This window comes from Cyanistes caeruleus, chromosome 9, assembly GCF_971803275.1.
Source record: "Cyanistes caeruleus chromosome 9, bCyaCae1.hap1.1, whole genome shotgun sequence".
Lineage (NCBI taxonomy): Eukaryota > Metazoa > Chordata > Aves > Passeriformes > Paridae > Cyanistes > Cyanistes caeruleus.
Genome location: NC_141709.1, coordinates 17,055,309 through 17,061,184, shown reverse-complemented (window position 1 = coordinate 17,061,184; position 5,876 = coordinate 17,055,309). Strand labels below are relative to the sequence as shown.

Here is a 5,876-nt window from a genome sequence, read left to right as displayed (position 1 = left end):
GTAAAATTTATTAGCAACACAATGAAAATTGCTGATTTCCCATTTTTTTTATCTGTGAACACTGAACTTGGTTTCTTTTTAATACTATATTTTGTCTCATTATCTTAAGTTACATTAATGGTAAAGTTACTGGTTTTTTAAAAAGTACTCCTTTAAATATAAATTCTGTATCTGTAGCACTGAAACAGAGAAGCTTCCTGAGTTAACTCATTTGATTGTTCACAGAATTCACCCAGATTCCTGAAGTTCAGTGAGCAAATGTTTTTTATCAGTTTTATAAATCTGTTTGTATGTGAAAAATCTGTAAGTACTATTACCTTTTGATTTCATTTAGTATTCAGAAACCAAACAATACCCTGTTCTGCTTCTGATTTTTATTTCAGTTGCATGGCATTTCAAGCTTAATTTAAGCACAATAATAATAAAGTCTGTGTCTAATGCCTTGATTTCATTTGGAAAGCCACGTAGACAGCCACACACTTTGGCAGGTTTTTTCTTAATAGTTACATGTCAGAAATGCTTTAGACAAATTTTACCTGCAAAACCTTGAATTAAAGATTACAGTATTTGAATGTGTATTTTGCACATCAAAAAATTACAAAAAATTGCATGAAAATATGAAAAAAATATTCTTAATAGGGTAAGGTTTGATATATAGACTTTAAAAATATGAAATGATAGACAACATTCTGTCTTCAAAGAAAACATTGAAACTCATGGTCAATTAATACACTAGTTCATAAGATGTTTGTCTTTCCAGGCTGCATCAGTCACATAACAGTGAATAAACCATGAATAAAATGCAGCTCAGTAATTGCCTGCTGTTTTGGTCTATATATGCAAACATCTGATTGCTGGTGTGGCTGTACCAGTCTGGTAGAAATCCCCATGCAAGCACAGAAGATTGGTGCAGGCACAAGGGGTTTCAGTGCCTTATATGCAGTGGTGTACAGGCTGTCCACATCTCTTCATTTACTTTATCCTCTATTCTGAATAATCTGGTGGTCTGTATTACACTGCAATTAAATCTTAGTTACAGATATTGAAAAGAGTGTGAACAAAGTTTTAATGTGGTTTGGCAGAGCTAAAGCCCTTAAAAGCCTTAAACTGCTTAGCAGCCACCCTTCTGTGCTTTGCTCATGGGAAAGAGCTCATCACTTTGCAGTGAGGTACCCCAGAAAAAACTCCACAATGCTTCAGTTGCTAAATTCCTCACAAAACCTTCAAATGGACACCCATTCCCATAATAATGTCTTCTGTTCAGCTGAAGTGCTTTAACTCTGACCATTTATGATTCTATTTACTCTTTTGAGGATAACTTTGAGGATAACTGAATTCAAACCTTAAGATGTGTCAGCGCAGGTGTTTTTAAGAGAAGCTGGCTGTCTTAATGACTGCATTGAAAATAAATATATTATTATAATGCTCTTTAGAGGAAAAAAGGTAAAGAGAGACACTGTTTATGTTTCATTTTTTAATGATCCTACTAAATCCCACTCTTTGCCATTTCACCATTCTCTTAAATTTCTCCACAGAGAAATTTAAGTGTTAAATTTAACAGAGATTAAAATTAAGAAAAGTATTCTTTTTCCATGGAGGAACTGAAGTGTAGGAATATATAATTTTGTACTGATTAATTTTATTCTAATTTTTATACATTGCTTACAGGTGCAGTGAAAAAAGATTTTTGTCGATAAAATGCTCTCTATGGAATCATGAATTAAACCAGATTTTCCTCAACCAGCTTGAGGAAAACGAGGTTCCTTCATGTGCCAGGGGAAGCCCAGGTGCCCTCCTCGCAGCACAGTGCAGAGGTTTGGAGCCCTGGTGTCAGCCCCAGATGTGGAAGCTGTCCCTGCAAGGCAGACACAGCCAGAGCACACGTCTCTTGGCTCAGCCACCTGCAGCCTGGGCAGAAGCATTTCTTCTTTACCTGGACTTCAGCAGGGAGTCAGCAACCATCAGGTGGTGGGACAAAGGTGATGGCACTCTCTGGACTGGAAAAAAGGCACAAAGAAAACCTTTTGTGAACATTTTAACTGTGTTACTGTGTTTTCCCCTCCTTTCCATATGAGGAGGTAACAGAGGACTGGGTCTTCTTTTGGGTTTATGGGAGCAGTTGCAGCCACTCCACACACCTCAATTTATACAGAAATGAGTAAATCAAAGTTATAGGAACTAGTGAAATAGTCCTGAAATAACATCTACTCCAGGCTATGTTCAGGAATAGGTGGGCTTGGTAGGATATTAATCCTGCAATTTCCTTGTAGCAGTAAACTTTTCAGACCTGTGAAGTTCTGCTGAGAGCCCCGGAACTTTCCAGGACATGCTGCCCACATGAAGAAAACTAGCAGCTTTTCTTCAACTGCAATGAGTACAATGCTTCTTGGGAATTGTTTCATTAAATTGTATTTCAAAAGAAAATCCTAGAAAGCAAACTTTCTCCCAGCTGGATCCCAGAAATGCTGGCTGCCTGGTGTCCTGTGCTTGGCTAGCAGTGTAACCCAGGCACAGTCACTCCCTTCACAGACAGATGTCTCTGCAGTGGGGAGCCTGCAGGGACAGGTCTGTCTCACTTTTGGTGCAAAGCTTCAAAAATCTGACTTCTCAACATATCTCTGGAAGAACTGAAATTTCTTGTTGAACAGAATTCACGTTTTCAGACTAATCCTGTGTTTTAAGTCTGTATTTTCTTCTGAAACTAAAATTCAGATGAAATTTCTAAACTTGTTTTTTGCTATGTTCTTTAAAAAAAAATGTAGGTTGAATTTCAGGGACATTTCCATTGCTACTTTGTTCAAAAAGGATTTATGCTTCTGAAAAGTCATCTTAAAAGAGGTCTTTGTCAGACTCTCGCTTTGCATCTTTGGATTTTAACTTTGAAATTGTCAGGAGAGGGTTTTTTGTCCTGTTTCCAAGCAAAATGAGACCTGTGTGTGTGAACTTCTTTTCTTTGCTCCTCTCTTTCAGTGCCTTCCATCAAATAATTGCTGAGCCAGTTGATCGATTTCAGTCAAGTGGGACAGAAGGAGAGAGCTGAGATACGAAGTTTAGGAAGAGCACAGGTTCTTCAGTATGTCCAAGGGGCCTGGATGTTGCTCTATTAAGAACAGCGAGAAGAACGACACAGAGTCTCTAGGAGTCAATCAGGAGAATTTTTCTTAGTTTATTGCTTCAGATCTTTTTTATAGACCGATATGTGAAAGTACAGAAAAGAAACTCTTATTGGTTAGTAAACTAACACATCACCATCATTGGTCAGTGGGCTCACCACCTCTCGACCTTCTCCTGCAAAGAAAACAAGGAACAGACAAACAGCACCTGCAAGGCTGTTTTCTGTCTCTGAGGATTATTTTAAATCCTCCCCATGAATTCTCAGGCCACTTCCTCAGGCAAGACTGAGAAAGCTATGTGGCCTGCAGTTTCACCTGCTCTCTGTTTCAGAGTGAGCATCCACACCTGGATGAGTGCTTTTACCAGTGAAGGTGATCACAAAGGCAGGAGCCAGCTCAGCAGCTGGACTTTGCAGCAGCCTCAGCAGAGGCTGTTAGCTGCCCCAGTGGAAGGGGTTCATGAAGGATCCTTTGGGAACCGGCGCCTCGAGGGCACGGGAGGTGCCACCAATGGCACCGTGAGGGCTGTCAGGGCATTTACACTGAGATACTGCTCAGGAGCAACTCCTGCTTGGGTCTCTGCCATGTAACATACTTCACATGAGGCCCAGAGAACACACCTATCTTGAGGTGGCTAAGTTAGCCAGAACTGACAATTAAATGTTAAATAATTAAATTGTTTTAGCTATTAATTGTAAGTGAATGTTGCTTTTAATTGCACTTTAATAATGCCATGCCCTTTATAACCAAAATTAATGTTTTCTGTCTCTCTGTTTTTGAAGTACATGTCAGTTTAATTAAACTATTAATGGTAGACAGATTTTAAGTACTTTATATTCTTCATTAAATTGTATCTGTTCAACAAGCATAAACAGGAAAATAGACTCAGAAGCAGATTCATGTTCTGCCTGATAAATCATTCATCATCAGATAAGATGATGAGGCATGCTTGTTTTTCTGTAGGCTCACAATGATAAACAAATCCACTTTTGTATTGTAATATTTATTGAGTTCATAGAAAAATAAACAAGACTGTTCACTTTTCATATCAGCAACAGGCCTGAAAGCTGCTGTTTGCATTTATGACTGGTCAGGCAAGTAATATCTTGATGCTCTGAGGGTCAGTCTTAGTTCATTTTGTCTGGAGTGCTTGTTAGCAGAGCATTTCTCTGGTCTAAGATACAGTTCTTTCAGGGCCATTCAACTGCAGTAATGATGAATATTTCTACTGTTCCTGCTGTGTTACCCAATTGTGTCTGGAAAGAATTAAAATAGCTTTTGATTCGGCAGAAATTATATATTTATAATGCAAATGTTGAGTAAGCCTCAGTCCTTATAGGACTGCAGAAAGGTTGATGGAAACAATTTTTTGAAGTTTGTGAAAGAGAAATTATGACAAGGTTATTTCTTCACTGTTGGTAAAGTCTGCAAATCCTAGTGGGCTGTTAATGGAGTAACAGGCAGAAACTAAGAAACACTGCAGCAACTGCTTGTGATACATTCCTGTGCATAATACACAGGCAGACAAAGATGTAACTGGTTATAATAGAGACAACAAACGTCCTTCCTTTGTGTGGCAGATCAATCAATAGCCAGGCATGTGATCTTGTTCACTATTATGTTAGTAATGAAACCTTCTTGTGATGTGACAACTGTGGAATAACATTTGGTCACAAAGCTGGTGTTAACAAGCACAACTGGCACTCTGGTAATTAGACTGATTCCTGGTCTACTTTCACAGATTGTCGATAAATGCAGTAAACAACAGGCTGCTTTCTCTCAGAAGAAGTTATATGAAGTTGTCATCCATTTGACGGTATGTACTATACTCTCCTTCATTTTTTATCAGGTTCTGCCAAGGTAGGGATGTGCATATATTTTGCTATAAAATAATGTTTCACAATAGAAACTTTGCGTGTATTGTTAAACAATCACCTAATTAACCTCAACCTGTTTTTTCTCTAGGGAAGAAAGCTAATTTCTCAGTTACAGGTAGGCATTTAGATGGAGCCATTCTTCCTCAAATTTTGAATGTTCTCCCCTCTGATACAGCTGTGTCTGCTGTGGACAGACACGTATATTGTTTAAGGATAAACTGAAATCTTAAAAGCCATAGATTACCTTTGATTTAAAGGCCAGGAATATAGATCATATACAATTGTAGTATAATTTGTCACATTGAAAAAAATAACTACATTCAGCTATGGATGTGCTAGCCAGCGTTTCCATCACCAATTTAAGGTTGTTATGTCAAAACTCATTTGCTATTTTGCCCTTTCCACAGACCTGCAGTAGTGGAAAAGTGAACTGCAGTTTGGTCTTTTCACTCTCATGGCAGAGTAAGAAGGAATGAGAGCTCCTTCCCTAGGCCCTGTATCTCCTCCAAGCCCACAGACTGGCTCTGCACATGGGAAAATGTGCAAGTGCTGTCTCCTCCACTTCCAAAGCAGAAGAATTAACTCAGCTGAGGTATGTATGGGGAGCTGTTTGGCTTATTTTGCTACGTGGCAAGGCTTAAGCTGGAGGCACTGTAAACCAGCAAGGGTTTCTATGCTTGTTCTCCTTTCACAAGGCACACTCAGAAACTGGGAACAGTGCATAGGGGATGATGAGTAGAGGCAATGCCATGGCATGTCTGGGCACTGGTGCTACATGGCACTTTGCTCAGATCTGCTAAATCCAGCTCCATCCTGATTTCAAGGGTCCTTACTGATTTGACCAAGAAGGATTTCTTTCTTGTACTGGGCCATGTTTTGACCTCTG

The 5,876-nt window shown here is 39.0% G+C and overlaps 1 long non-coding RNA gene across 1 annotated transcript; it reads left to right on the top strand.

Annotated features, from left to right (window-relative positions):
* The first annotated feature begins 4,854 nt into the window (after positions 1-4,854).
* On the top strand, positions 4,855-5,582 carry LOC111932772 (uncharacterized). Its single transcript, XR_002866322.2, has 3 exons — positions 4,855-4,929; positions 5,079-5,105; positions 5,398-5,582. It is a non-coding gene; the product is annotated as an uncharacterized LOC111932772 (long non-coding RNA).
* The last annotated feature ends 294 nt before the right edge of the window (positions 5,583-5,876 follow it).